This window comes from Elephantulus edwardii, unplaced genomic scaffold, assembly GCF_000299155.1.
Source record: "Elephantulus edwardii isolate Elephantulus edwardi_28Jun2011 unplaced genomic scaffold, EleEdw1.0 scaffold00057, whole genome shotgun sequence".
NCBI lineage: Eukaryota > Metazoa > Chordata > Mammalia > Macroscelidea > Macroscelididae > Elephantulus > Elephantulus edwardii.
This window is the reverse complement of record NW_006399807.1, coordinates 14348023-14364121: the sequence shown is the minus strand read 5'-3', so window position 1 is coordinate 14364121 and position 16099 is coordinate 14348023.

Below are 16099 nucleotides of genomic sequence, written 5' to 3'. Positions count from 1 at the left end.
GGTTGTGTCATCTGCATAACGGAGATTGTTAATAGATCTTCCACCAATCCTGATGCCACAATTCTCCTCATAGAGCCCAGCCTCTCGAATAATCTGTTAGGTGCCATTAAGTTGGGTACAACATATAAACCTATAAACAACACATCTGAATCCTATCCTATCCTCTGCTGTTCTCACTGTTTCTGATACACCTGAGCCCATTTCTGTACTCACCATGCTAGTCCATCTTGTTAGGCACCTTCCTCTCTTCCATGCAAAACTTATGCTTAGACCAAGAGTCTGTTGCGTGAACAAAGAGGCAAACACTACATGGTTTAAAATTAGAAAAGGTGTATATAAGGATTGTATCCTCTCTCCATGCCTATTTAATCTGTATGCTGAGGAAAGTATTTAATAAGCTGGACTTTTTGAAGAAAAATTTAACATCAGCATTGGAGGAAGATTCATCAGTAACCTTCTTTATGTGGATGGCACAGCCTTGCTTGATGAAAATGGGAGGATTTGAAGCACTTGCTGTAGAAGGTTACGCACTGCAGCTTTCAATATGGATTACATATCAACGTCAAGAAAACAAAAATCCTTGCCACTGCACCAAAGGCAACATCATGGTGGATGGAGAAAGAATTGAGACTGTTCATTAGTTCATCTTACGTAGACCCACTATCAATACACGTGATACAATCAGTCAGGAGATTAGGAGATATATTGGCCTGAGAAAGTCTGTAGTCAGAAAACTCTCCAAATTATTGAAAGGCAATGATATGTCATTTTGAGGACTTAGATGTGCCTGTTTCAAGCCATAGTCTTTTTAGTCACTTGCTATGCATTTGAGAGTTGGACAATGACTAAGAATGACAGAACAAGAAATGCTGCCCTTGAACTGTGGTATTGGAAAAGAGTTCTAAATATCCCATGGGTTACCAAAAGAGCATATATACCTTGGAAAATGTGAAGACAGAATGCTCCTGATGGAAAAGATAATAATGATTCATTTCACATACTTTGAGCATATTGCTAGAAGAGGAATGTCATGCTTGTCAAGGTAGAGAGATGTTGAAGGAGAAGAAGACCCTCAATCAGGTGGATTAACTCAGTGACTGCAACCCTGGGCTTAAGTGTATCAAAGAGTGTGAGGACAGCACAAAATAGGATGACGTTCAGATCTGCTGTTCATAGGGTTGATCAACCCAAGAACCCCTATCAGTAAGAACAACTAACCTTCCATATGTATTGTCCAGCTCTCAGATATATAGCATGTAATTGAAAAACACCAAACCCATGGCCTGAATCTGGCACACCTTGTTCTTCAAACTGATATCTTTGCTCTTCAGTATTTTTGAGTGTTCCCTGACAGTGGACTTGCCCAATACATCTCCTTATCTTCTGACTGTTGGTATCAAGGATGTTGATTGTAAATCCTAGTAAGAGGAAATCAGTGGCAGTTTCAAACTTTTATCCATCTAGCATGATGTTGACCATTGGCCCAGTGGAAAGCACCTTTGTTTTCTTGATGTTAAGATGCTATCCATATCGAAGGCCGTAGTCTTTGATCTTCTGCCAAAAGCACTTCAGGTCTTCCTCACTTTTTTGCAAGCAAGATTGTTTTATCTGCATAATACAGGTTGTTGGTGAGTCTTACTGAGATCCTGATACCACATTCTTCTTCAGAGAGTCCACCTTCACTCACTATTTGCTCAGCATACAGATTGAATAGGTATGGAGAAAGAATAAACCCTTGACGCACACCGTACCTGATTTTAAACCATACAGTGTTCCCTTGTTCCCATCTGACGACAACATCTTGATCTAGGTACAGATTTCATATGAGCCCAGTTAAGTGTTCTAGTAACAATTTAAAAGTTCTGTACAAATAATTCACCAATGTTGGTTATATTTTTCACAAACATGTCATTGTTTTAATCCCTGAAATGGTTATACCTTTTCAAGAACTCTAGGGTCCCTATGCATCTGAGAGGTGGACAATGACTAAGGATGACAAAGGAACTAATAATACCTTTGAACTGCGGTACTGGAGAACAGTGTGAGGATCCCATGGACTGCCAAAAGAAAGAACAGGTATGCCTTGGAGAAGGTGAAGCCAGAGTGCTCCTTAAAGACAAGGATGAGGAGACTTTGTTTCATATATTTTACATATTTTTGCTAGGAGAGATTATTCCTTAGCGAGACATGCCACTTAGGAAAGAGGAGCAGTGGTAAAGAAGTGGAAAACCCTCGACCTGGTGTGTTGATACGCTGATTGCAGCAATGGGCTTGAGTGTGTCAGAGATTGTGAGGATGGCACAGGATAGGACAGGGTTCAGAGCTGTTGTTCATAGGGTTGCTATGCCTCATACCCGTCACTAAAATATCGAACAATAACAACCAAAACTTTCCCTGCCTACTTAATTAGCTTCTTTACTATCTTTTTAATGTAATGAGCATTTTTTGAGTCTGTCAATATTTAATGAGTGCTCCAGTGAAATCTTTAGCTTCTCTTCTGACATCCATTTCGATTTTTCCTTTCTCCTTTTATTTTTTATTTTTTAAAAATTTTATCTTCATTGCATTAGAGTAAATTTTAACCACTTGAACTCAAATAGATTATTTTTCAAAGGAGTTCATTATTTATAGATGATAGTCTTTATTTTATGAGTCAATCTGTTATTTAGCTGAAAGTATAATTGTTTCCTTAATTTCAATTTGGAATTGTTCACTGCAGGAATATAGGAATATAATGAACTTGGTTGTTTATCTGTATCATGCAATGCTTATTAGCTCTGATAATTTTGTGGATTGCTTAGGGTTTTCTATACATAAGATGCTATCAGCTGTGATTGTAGAGAGTTGTGCTTCTTTTCTAATTTCTTGTATAACTGTCCTGGTTAGACCCTCAGTGAAATGTTGAATTGCGGTGATGAGAGTGGGCATTTTCATCTTGCTTCTAATCTTAAGGGGAAAGGATCCAGGTTCTTCAATGAATTCAAACATGAGCAATGTTTGCCAGGATGATGCAAGACCGGACTGAAACTTCATCTGTTACAGGTAGAGTTGTTTTGAGTTGGAACTCAATCAATGACAGTTAACAACTTTCTGTTTTTCATAAGTATAAAATACAAAATAAGCAATTATACATATATAATAATGATATATCTGTCTATATCTACCTATCTAACATCATCATCTATCTATCATCTATGTGTGTCTTTCTTTCTATTAGCTAGCTAGCTAGCTAGATCTACCTATCATCTATACGTTGTGGGAGGAAGAGAGGAAATATCCTGTGGGATTTATGTCTCTGAAAATCTCCTGGAGGGTCAACTTTGTGTCAATCCTGACTTAAAGGCAAATAAAACACACTCTCTCTCTTTCTCTCTCTCTCTCTCTCTCTCTCTCGTATTTCCTCACAATTTCTTACACCCTAGAGTCTATTGCTGCAATCACTGTGTCCATCCATCTGGTAGAGAGGGTCTTCCTCTCTTTCACCTAACCCTCCATCTTTCCAAGCATGATGTCATTCTTTAAGGATTAGCCTCTCCTAGCAATATGCCTAAAGTATTTGAGAAGGAATTCTACCATCTTTGTTTCAAAGAACATTCTGGCTATACTTTCTTCAAGACATATCTGTTCTTTTCACTGTCCATGGAATATTCAAGACTATTCTCCAATACCACAGCTCAAAGGCATCAATTCTTATTTTGTCATCTTTTTTCATTGTCCAGCTCTATATCTCTTGCATATCTATAGCTTTCTATCTATCATGACTAAGTAGGATCTATTGCTATATTTATATTTATATCTATAACTGTAACTCATGATCAAGAAGAAGAGATCAGAGATGCAAGTTTGGTTCAAAGGGTGTAGTACACTTTATCATTAGAATAAAAATAAAAATATCATGATACTCTCAATAGATACTAAAAAAGTATTTGACAAAATCAGACAGCCTTTAATGATAAAATTACCCAACAACTAGAAATTAAAAGGCAACTCCTTCGACTTATAAGAGTGATCTTTGAAAAACCCACAAGATAGATTGACACAGTGACTGTAACAATAGCCTAAGCATATTGTAGGTATAAAGGACAGCACAGGGTAGAGTAAGATTCAGATATGCTGTTCATAGGGTCTCTATGAGCCATAGTTAGCTCAGAATTCCTTATGAAAATATAAATTTTGCTGGATCCAATTTCCAGTTATTTTATTGAGGACTTTTGCATCATATCAAAGAGATATTTGTCCGTAGTTTGCTGTTTTGTTTTGTTGGTTCCCTCCATATCTCCTTTCTTTCTTGTGATGTTTTTGTCCAGTGCTGGTATCAAGGTAGCCTAGGTCTCATAGATTGAGTTAGGAAATTCTCCCTTATTTTCTATTTTTTGGAAGTCTATGAAGAATTGGTATTAGTTCTTTTTTAAATGTTAGATAGTGAAGTCATATGAGTGTGGATTTTTTCTTTGTGGGTAGTTTTATTCTGTGTTCTTTTCCTCTATTTTTATTGTTGCAAAAGTACGGCAACATTTTTCCATTTAGCATTTTTCAGTGGTACAATTTAACAAATCCATTTGTGTCAACCACATCATACAACTATTTGTAGGCAGGGTATTGGGGTGTTGTTTTTTTTATAACTAGTTCCGTTTTTTACATTTGAGGTCTTTTCAGATTGTGTATTTAATCTTGAGCCACTTTTTGCAGTTTGGGTGTTTCTAGGAACTTGTAGATTTCATTAGTTTCATTTGTTAGCACAAAATTGCCCATAATACTCTTTGATTATATTACTTTCTGGTAGTTTTACTTTTTTTCTTGTTCAGAGTAGTTAAAGTTTGTCAATTTTATTTATCTTTTTAATAATCTAGGCTTTTTACATTGAATACTGTACCATTTCCTCTTCCCATTTAATTATTTTATACTCTGACCTTTATTCTTTCTTATCTGCTACTTGGCTTGGTCTATTTATTTGAAAACATTCTGGCTGCTAAAATCTCCTTCTCAGCACTGCATTAGACACATCCTTTAAATTTAATATCTTGTACCTTTGTTTCTATTCATGTGTGCCTTTGAATTTCTTCTCTGACCCATTGGAAATTTAAGAGTGTGTTTATGTCTACACATTTGTGAGTTGCCTCAAAGCTTTTCCCCAGTTACTGACTTTCAGTTTCATTACATTGTGGCTAGAATACTGATTGTTTCTATCCTTTGTCTTCATGGTTTGGGTTTTTTTAAAATTTTTTAAATTTTACTTTATGATTTTCTTTAATTACTTTGTGTGTACCATCAAACTGGATCTGACTCTTACAGGAGGAGATTGCCCTTCCTTCTCCAGCAGAGCATCTGGTGGATTTCAGTGCAGCTTCTTACCCGTAGGCCACCAGAGCTCCCTTCTCTTCATGTTTTTTTTTAAAGTTAGTCCCTGAGTGGTGTGAGTACATAAGCACTTGGCTGCTAATTGAAATATTGGTTAAATCCACTCAGAGGTACTTCAAAAGAAAAGTCTGGTAATCTAGTTAGTAAAGATCGCAGCCATTGCAAACCTCTGAAGCACAATTCTGCTCTGAAACACGTGAGGTTGCAGTGAGTCAAAATCAGCTCAGTGTTAACTTGTCCTTTTTCTTTTTAGTATATGTTCTATCTTGTAGAATTCTCTCATGACTTCAAAAGAATATATATTTTGTTGTTGTTAGGTAAAGTGCTCTATAGATGTAAGTTCTAGTTAGTTTATTATGTTGTTCAAGTCTTTTATTTCATAACTGATCTTCTATCTAGTTTTCCAATCTATTATTGAAATTGGAATGCTGAAATCTTCAACTATTAATGTACCATTGTCAGTTTCTTTGTACTGTCAATTTTTGGTGATCTTCTGTTGGGTGCATAAAAGCTTATAATTGCTATGTCTTTCACATGAATGGACTCATTTAAAATCTTATAATGTTTCTCTTTATCTCTAGTAATATTTTTGGGAAGTCTATTTTGTCTGATATTACTATAACCACTCCAGCTTTCTGGCAGTTAAAATTTGCATGATTACTCTTTTAAATTTGTTTTTACTTTCAAACTGTTTGTGTTTTTAATGTAAAGTCCATTTTCTGTAAACAATATGCCATTAGTTTGTAAGTTTTTTATCACACCCAACACATCTCTGCCTTTTGATTTGAATTTTCAGTCCATTCACATTTAATACCATTACCAAAATAATTGAGTTTGTATTCTACTTGTTTTGTTTTGTGTTGGTTTTTTTTTAATTTTATTGGGAAAAACATATTGGGGGTACAAGGAGGTGTGTCTTCTATCTTGTTTTTTGTAGTCCACATAACTCATACAATTTTTGTTCCATTTTCATTCTTCACTTCTTCCTTTTTTGATTTAATAAATATTTTCTGATTCATCTCACTGATTTCTTTTGACTATTTTTTTAATGCTCTTAATGGTTATGCTAGATTAACCAGATACTTCTTATCAGAGTCAACTTCTGATTTGTACAAACTTGATTCTAGCAATACCTAGAAATTTATTCCTATATAATTCTTACAATTTTGTTGTTACTCTTGCTACACATTATGTTGCATTGTTGTTAAGTGCTGTCGAGTCGTAGGCAACTCATAGCAACCATATGAACAAAAGTCCTCGACACTTGTGTGCATGGCTTTCATCCTTTTTCCAGGTTCATAAGGTCCCAGGACGCAAGCTATTTACAGAAGTGGATGCCACTCCTGCTTCCAAGCTTGTTTTAATCGGGGAGTTCCACCAAACACTGTCCACCATGGGTAACCATTATCACATCTGACACATCAGTGTCACAGTGTTCAGCTTCACAGCGACCACGAGTTACCTCTGTACGGCAAGTGGACACACCAGGGCTATTCGATCTAGAAGAATGTTTGACCAAAAACAATGATAAACAGACCTTAAGCCGCTGGTTAGAGTCACTCACCTTTGGCTTGGTAGCATCGCTTTCGGTGCATTAGGCAAACTGGTCTCTACACATTATAGCTATTCAAAACCAAAAATATATTGTTATTAAGCAGTTTGCTACTTATGTGACCTTCTGCATCATTTATTTTGCCCATCGTGGCTTTGTTTATACTTATCTTGTTTGTGTTGTTATTGACAAATTTGTACACATACTGTTGTATTTCTGTATATTTTAAGCCCAATAATACACACATAGTGAGCTCTGGTGGTCTAGTGTTAAGAAGCTGTGCTGCAATTCCAAAGACACATGGTTCAAACCCACTAGTTTTTTGGTGAGAGAAGGAAGGGCAGTCTCCTCCCATTCAATTTACTCCCTATGAAAACCCACTGGAGGGTCAGCAATGGGTGGATTCCAACTCAATGGGACACAACAGCAATATATGGATATTTTAAACAATTGTTATTTAAATCATTAAAAGAAGAAAAAAAATGCTTATAAATGAGTCATTAACCACACATTATAATTAATTAGAATTACTTTTACCAATTTCCATTTTGTTCATGTAGTTGAATTACTGTCTGCTGTCATATATCTTCAGCCTGAAGGTGTTTCTTTAGTTCTTATTTATTTTTTTTTTGTTATTTTTGGTAAGGTAACTGACTAACATAACTACATTTTTGTATATCTAGAAAAGAATTTTATCTTTGTATATGAGTGATAGGTTTTGTGGCTATAGTATTCTTGGTTTAGTATTTTGAATATGCTACCTCACAGCCTTTCGCATCAATTGTTTTTGCTAATCTTATTGGCACTCCCTTCTGTAAAGTTGTGGACTTAATTGTGTATCTTCCCCCGCCCCTGCCTGCTACTATCTACTAGAATCCAAACCCTGTTGATGAATCTAAGTCTAAGGTAGAACTGTCATCACTTAGGATATACACTAACATGATCAATCATTGAGGTCAGACCAGTGTCAGGTGGGTTCCGAACCTCACCGTTTCTGAGCAGGACAGACACAGCGATGATATCACAAAGGAGAAAGACATACACCTTGTGTGGGTCACCTGCAAACCAAGGAATAAGGAGTCTCCAGGGCTACTGATACATTATGACTTCCTAAGCTACAAAGGGAGCTTCCTTCAGCCGAGAAAAACAGCCACAAAATGATAAACAAATGGAAAAATATCTTCATGAGTATTCCCAATTATCTTTTGAAAGGGATCTTTTTAGAAATATTTGCCCTAAGCCTAAAACAGCTGTCAAAATTCAAATAAGTTCAATAAATCTCTCCTGTTGAAAAACATAAAGATCTCTAGTGGCTTTATATGTTGGCTGCTAGCCAGAAACCCATTGTTTGGATCCACCAGAAGCTCTATAGGAGAAAAATAAGCAGTCGCCTCCTGTACAGGTTGAGGGCCTCACAAACCTAATGGAAATTCATCAAGAGTTGAAATAACTCCCTGACGGTGAGTTTTTGGAATATAACATGTATCATCTACCTTTCTCATTCTCCACCCAAATACAGTCACTTTCTCACATCCCTATAAAAGTTGAAAATCTCCATTATATGAAAATTACAAAGGTTCTTGTTAATGTGTCATTTTATGTCACTAAGGTCCTTCAGAATCAACACACGAGAAGGTACTTCAAAAGGGACATGATACTTAAAGTACCAAAACACAACACAAATTGTTCTTTGCTGAACCTGAAAAAGGTTTGCTTTTTTAAAAAATAAAGAAAAAGTAGAAGAAGATATGTGAGAGGAAAAAAAGAACTATTTCAGTTTCTCACTGTGGTGTTGCTTAAAGGATTTCTCTTGTTCTCAGAAACTTCAGAACAAAGATAGAGGCCTTTCTTTTTTTGTAACTTAAAGCCACTTTCCTGTCAACAGTGCATCTAACCTCTGTCACTAGAAAGCTATGTGCTGGCAAACTGGCCTCCACAGTTCAAGGTTGGAGAACCCCAGCCAATGCCTGGGGGGTGGGACAGAACCCAGGCGCCAAGCAGTGTCCTCGGGCTGCTAATTTGCTGGACACACAGAGTCCTGTTCTGTAACCTCCCCTAGGTTGTGGGTGAGTGGAACCCATTAACATTTAAAAATATTTGCAGAAATCAGAGGGGGAAAAGGTATTTCTGGAGGGCTAGTACTCAGTGCACTTTCATGAGTGCCAAAGTTTGCTGGCATGGCTCAGGCTTTGATAGAGAACATCTGGGCGACTGCTGCAGCAGCATATAGATGGGGCGGAGGGCAGGGAACAAAGGGGGCTTTTGAAAGAATATTTGCATGGAGGATATGCTTTCTGAGAAGGAGGCCTTAATGCCTATCTTGTGCTCAGCTGAGAGAGGAGCGTTAGGACAGGAAAGGTAGACTTTGCCTTCTTGTTACCATTGACAATGAGTGCTGGATTCGGAGGAGCAACTGAGAGCTGATGGATTGAACTGCAGGGATTCTTGTTTCTACCGCTAGACAGTGAAGGTGCTGTCTACAGAATCACTACTGGTGACATCTAGTGCTGCTCCTTCTGAGGGGAAGGGCAGGGTATGAAAAGGAGGAGGTTGGTGAAGAGGCAGGGTCTGACTTTCATTTGGACACATTTGCCATTTTCCCCTGATCGTCACTCTCATTCATAAGGAAATGAGAAAATGAAGTGCATATCATCTACAGGTATAACTCAAAACACAAAAGTGAAACTGAAGGTACAGGTTTAACTGTTAAAAATCTGTCATTTATCAGAGGTTCGCGGTTTGAATCCACCAGATGCTCTGCTGGAGAAGGAGGGGCAATATCCTCCTGTATGAGTCAGATCAGATTTGATGGTACATGCACAAAAGAAGAATAAAATAAAATTTAAAAAAAAACCAAACACAAAAATCTGTCACTTATAAATAGGATTTTATATTGGATTATGATTTATGTATATCTTGCCTTATCCAAAGTGTGTAAATGTGAGGGAGAAAAGTCACACTTAGGGATTTAATATATCACAGAAATATTGACATGCTGATATATGATTTTTGTTATGTGCCTTCTAGTCGATGTGACAAATACTAATTCTATAACCAACCAATCTGAACCTTGCCCTAGCTGAACAATGGATATACACCTTGTTTCTTGTGTCATCCGCATCATCTCCCATACACTTGAGCCTATTGATACTTCTTGTTGAAAAAAGTCCTCTCTTGGCTGACCTTCCACCTTGCCAAGCATGATTATTTTCTTGAAGATCTGGTGCCTCCTAACAACTGGAAGTTTGTGAGATGAAGTTTTACCATGTTTGTCTGCAAGAATCATCCTGGTTGCACTTTCTCTAAGAAAGACTTATTTGTTCTCTTGGTAGTCTATGGATGTTAAGCACACTTCTCCAAAGTCACACAACTCAAAAGCATTGATTCTTCTGAGATCCTTATTCATCGTCCAACTTTCAGATGCATGTTGTTGTCATGTGCCTTTGAGTCATCAGCCACTCATAGCAATTCTATGTATAATAGCTCTGAAGCCTGCCCTGTACTGAGCCAGTGTCACTGACTCTGATCAAGGGTCTTCCTTTCCTGCACTGTCCCTCCACCCTTCCGACCATGTTGTCCTTCTCCAAGAATCAGTTCCTCCTGGCCACATGCCCAGATTATGTGAGACAGAGCTTTAAAACCCTAGCCTCCAAGGAGAAATTTGATTTCACCCACTCCAAGACAGACTGATTTGTTTTCTTGGTGGTCCATGGTATGTTAAAAACTCTTTTCCAGCACCACAACTCAAAGGTATCAATTCTTCTTCTGTCATACTTATTCATTGTCCAGCTCTCAGATGCATAGCAAGTAATTGGAAAGACTATGGCCTGAATCAGATGCACCTTAATCCTTAAACTGACATCACTACTCCTCAATAATTTGGAGAGGTCCCTAACTGTAGATTTTTCCAGAGCATTGTATGTCCTTATTTCCTGACTGCTGGTAGTAAGGGTATTAATTGTGAATCCAAGCAAGATGAAAGTGTTGACAGTTTCAGTCTCCTCTCTATCCATCATGATTCTGCCTATTGGTTCAGTGATACGAATCTTTGTTTTCTTGATAATGAGATTCAATCCATACTAAAGGCTGAATTTCTTTGTCTTCTAAAACAAGTGCTTCAAGTTCTCTTCACTTTCAGCAATCAAGGTTGTACAATCTGCATTATGCAGGTTTGATGAGTCTCCCTCCAACTCAGATGCCCTATTCCTTCTCAAATAATGTGCTCAGCATACAGGTTAAATAGGTATGGAGAGAATACAACCTTGACACACTTCCTTCTCAATTTTAAATCATGCAGTGTTCTCATGCTCTGTTCACACAACAGTCTCCTGACCTATGAATATATGAAAAATCTATTTCATTCTTTCATGTACTATAAATTTGTGTCAGGGGTGCCTATCTTGACTTGCTAGGCAGTTGGAGTGACAAAAATATCCATTGGTTAACCTAATGATCAATCTTACAAATGCATTGGCTTAGTCAAATAAATTACTAAGGTGGTGGTAGTTGTCAGCTGCAATAGAATTGTCTCTGACTCAGGTACAACAGGATGAAGTCAGGCTGGGTCTTGTGGTACCTTCATGTTCCTTGGTCTGTTGAATTCATTGTGGTAGCCACTATATTTTGAATGCTTTCCAATTTAATGGGCTCATTTTCCAGCACTATGTCAGACTGTTTTATTGTCTTCAGTAGGCTTTCATTGGCTAATGTTTGGAAGCAGATTTCCAGGCCTTTTTCTTTCATCTATCTTAGTCTGCAAGCATCACCGAAACCTATCCAACACAGATGACCCCACTGATATTAAAAATACTGATGGCATAGTTTCTGGCACCCGAGCACACAGGACACCTCAATAAGGAATTTAACATGAGACAACTAATTTTTTTTTAAAAATATTGTTTTATTTTTGTTTGCTGACAAAGTTCATATACATTGTGTTTCATACTATAATCACATTGTGTTTTATACAATCATACCCATTCATTATGTTTTACAAAATTAATCACCATTGGACAATGTTCCCCATTACCTGGATCTTTTCCATTTCCTTTATCTTCTCCCTCCATCTACCAAACTGAGCAACCCTGAGATTTCACTGCCACCCATCCTCACTCCTCTGCTCCCACACCATTCCTTCTTGGATCCCCATACATGTTTTACTAGTTATTTTTACAATAATGGGCTTATGCAGTATTTATCCTTATGTGACCTAGTTAGTTCACTTAGCATAATGCTCTCCTACTTGTAAGATGTCTAACAGGGTGAAACATTGCATTCAGAAAATGAGTCTGGAATTTCCCAGCATGGTCTAAAGGGAAGACTGCTCCAGTTGCTGTAGATAACCTCAAAACTCTCTATTTGCTATGACTGAATTTATAATCTATCAGCCTGTCTTTGGATGAGTCCAGCTGTCCTGGTCCAGTGTGTTACCCACAATCTAGCACTGTTCTGCAGTTCCATCCAGTCTCAGTTTTGGTGCACATAATTTGAAGATTTATCGAAAGCAGTAAACATTATATTTATGAATTCTTTATGTGACATATTTACTGAGCTGCATAAATGTGTCTTTTACACAATCTCTATTGCTTTATGAGATTCTGGACTCTTCACTTATCTCCTTTGGACATGGCTCCATCTTTACTCAAGGTGCATTATGAAGGCCTTAAGACTAGTAATTATCAAACACCTTTTCCTAGATGTTCAGCAATCATGTATATTGGCATGATTTAATTGTCTCTTAAAAAACTCAGTCCATTGCCATTAAGATGGAACCGACTAATAGCTGTCACTTCAGAGAAGTTTTCAGAGGCTGTAAAACACGTGGGAGGAGATAGTCCCTCCTCTAGTATAGCCACTGATGGATTAAAATCGTCTGCTTTGAGTCAGCAGCACAACTCTTACGAGACTCCCAGAGCTCTCTTTTGTCTCTACTATGTGTAAATCCTTGATGGTTGAGTCAGTATACACTCAAGTATCAAGCTGATCATTTAACAATATGAATTTCATAATTAGCCATTGACTATGGGAGTTTTGGTGGCCTAGGGGTGAGGAGTTGTGTTGCCAACTCAAAGACACATGGTTTGAATCCACGAGCTGTTCAGCCGGGGAAAGATGGACAATTTTCTTCTGTGCAATTTATTGCCTTTGAAAACCTGCTGGAGGGACAACCATGAGGCCCAGCTCAACAACATATAATAACAACCACCATGAACTGTCATTGCAATGATAAAAGAAACATTTCTTTGAAATGTGCAGGAATTTGGTAGCAGTTGAGTTCTCAAGACTTCTCATTTCTATGATTGTTCAAAGCTGTGCAAGTCCTCTTGAATTTACCCAAATGCAATTCCCCCCCCCCTTTCATGTAAAATAATATTTTGGTTTAAAAAAACCTAACCTTGATGAGGACCTGCATTTAATAAAAGGGGTCAGAAGACATCTACATTGAGTAGATGTCCCAATAATTCATAAAACAAAACAAAAACATCTAGTGGGAGATACTAGATACTTCTGCTTCACAGCAGAAAACAGCCTCATCATAAGCAAATACAAACTAGCAAGCAAAACCAATAACCCTTACTCTCTCAGTAAAATTGGAACTATCAGCACAAATCCATTTAAGTAACAGGGGCATTAAAAAAGGGTAATGGGGTCTAACTAGAGACGAAACAGAAACTTATGAGTGCTGGGTTGCGTGGGGTTTTTTTTATTATTTTGTTTTCATTTTCCTTTTAAAATGTAGGAATAGCAGTTTAGTAAGGAAACATATCTTCACTTCCGGATCTTGTTCAACTGACTGACAGTTATTCTTTCTCAGAGAACTGGAAATAACAAAGATCTGGCATGGTCACTGCAATAAAATCTTTGGTGGAACCATTCAAGCTAGTGTTCCAATGTTTATAATATGATTTTTTGGGCTCCATTTACCACAGAAGAGATTAAAGGCTTCAATCCATCTCCTTCCTGAAGCATGCCCCATGGGGAGAATATGTTGTCCCTGGTGATGTTTAAATAGCTCACCAGAAGCTGGGTTTCTATAGGTGTTTCTTAACCTTTTTATAACCTCTGCCCCTCTTTGATAAAGGAAAATCTCATGTTTCTTTGGAAATTATTTTATGCTTTGCCTGTGAAAGGAGATCAAAATGGGAGATGGACCACTACTCAACCAGATAGTGCTCTGGGTTTTGTTTCCAATCAAGATTATGTTAACCATTTTTGTTCTAACTTTTGGAAAAGTTTTCATTGTTTGTTCCTAAATATAAAAATGATAACATCAAGAATGTTTTAGTCAAACTATGTATGTTCCATTCTTAGATTCAATTACTTTCATGTGAATAAGCAAGATGATTGCAGCTTATCCTGAGGAATGAAAAGAACTTTATTTCTTAAATGTTTTACTTAAGCTGTTTTGGGCTTTTGCTTTTGTTTTTGTTTTTTAAAGCACAGGATGTGTTTTTAGGAGTAGAAGGATGAGGGGGGAAAATATGGGTTTTACTTATGTTTATTATGTAATTTTTTAGCCTTTGGACAAATGATTTTAGGAAAAGAAGACTATCGGATTTAACAGCGCAATGAAAGATTTTTCAAGGACAGTCTTCTATTTTTTCTAGCCAAGAGAATGATGAAGGCACTCTTAGGTGCAGCTTTGAAACTATTCATAAACACCAGTCATTCTCTGAAGACTGTTGAGCTTTCAAACATTTTTGGAGTTTGTTGGTAAACTCAATATTCTGAAGATAATACATCTGGATATCTTTTACACAAAAAGTTCTTAAAATTTCCGATTGTTACTGAAATTGACTTTTTATTCTAGGCCTGAATTTGGCTTGTATGATTACTGATCATCAGTTATTTTACTCAGAAACTAGATTGCTTTAAATGGAGTCTCTGGAACTCTCTTACCTCAGACACGTTTCTGGATTGGAAATGATAGATAACACACTGCTCTATTTAATCCAGATAGCATTTTGTAAGCATTTTGATTCCCTTTCAGATACCCTGCAGTAGCCATCTCTGTAGCTCTTGCAATTTAATCTTCCCAGTACCTCTCTAAGGTAGTTAATGCTACCCTCATTTTCTAAATGAAGAAACTAAAGTTTTGGGGATATTGAGTTATGTGCCCAAGGTTATTCATCTAGCAGACCAAATTCTGATCTTTGACTCAAAAGCCTACAGTTTCAATTCTACCTTATGTAGTCTTCCAAATAAATAGTTGACCTTTTTCTCCTATGACATTCTGTGGCTCCTTACTGAGCTACTTCTCAAGCCAAATTACTTTTTTTTTTTTCTCTTTCTGTAGTGGATAAAGAAATGTCTCACCTCACCTGGAACAGTATGGATGTCACATGTTGGTGCTCCCCTTCTTTTGGTGTCTTCTTATTACTCTCTTCTAGAGACTATTGCTCAGCGACACCCTGTTGTAATCTGTCAAGGCCAGCTAGAGTTGTTTTCTGGCATTAACTGAAGTACTTACCTAGTTGTTTGTTGTTGTTGTTTAATGCCGTCGAGTCATAGATGACTCAGTAGGAGAGGGGAAAAAAATCTTTAGAGAGTAAATCTAACTCAGGTTCTTCCTCTCCCATGGTTTTGATTTCATGGATTCTTGAACCAAAAGTTCTGAATATTTCTTCAGGAGATTTCTATTTATCTCATCAACCTACAGAAATCCATAGATAACTTCTTTAACTGCTAAATGTTAATGAAACTTTCTTTTGTTCAATTTTCTATTTAGCCACATCATGGTAGGCAGCCAGCATCCTAAGCCACAGTGTCTGCCATCTGTTGGTGTTGGGAGGTGCCATTGAGTTGCCAGTGACTGATAATGACCCTGTGAACAATAGATCTGAACCTTGTTCTATCCCTTTCCATCCTCCCAATCTATAATATATCCAAGTCCATTGTGCTAGTCACTGTATAATTCCATATTGTTGGGGGTCTTCCTCTCATTTTTCTGACCCTCCTCCTTTCCCACAATCATGTTTTCTTCCAAGTACATGTTTCTCCTGAGAGCATGCCCAAAGTTTGGTTGACCAAGTTTCTCCATCCTTAACTCTAAGGAGCATGCTGGTTGCATTTCCTCCAAGACAGACCTTTTAATTCTGTTGGCAGTTCATGGAATAATCGGTACTATTCTCCAGCATAACAACTCAAAGACATCAATTCTTCTTCTGTAGTCATTATACATTATCCAGC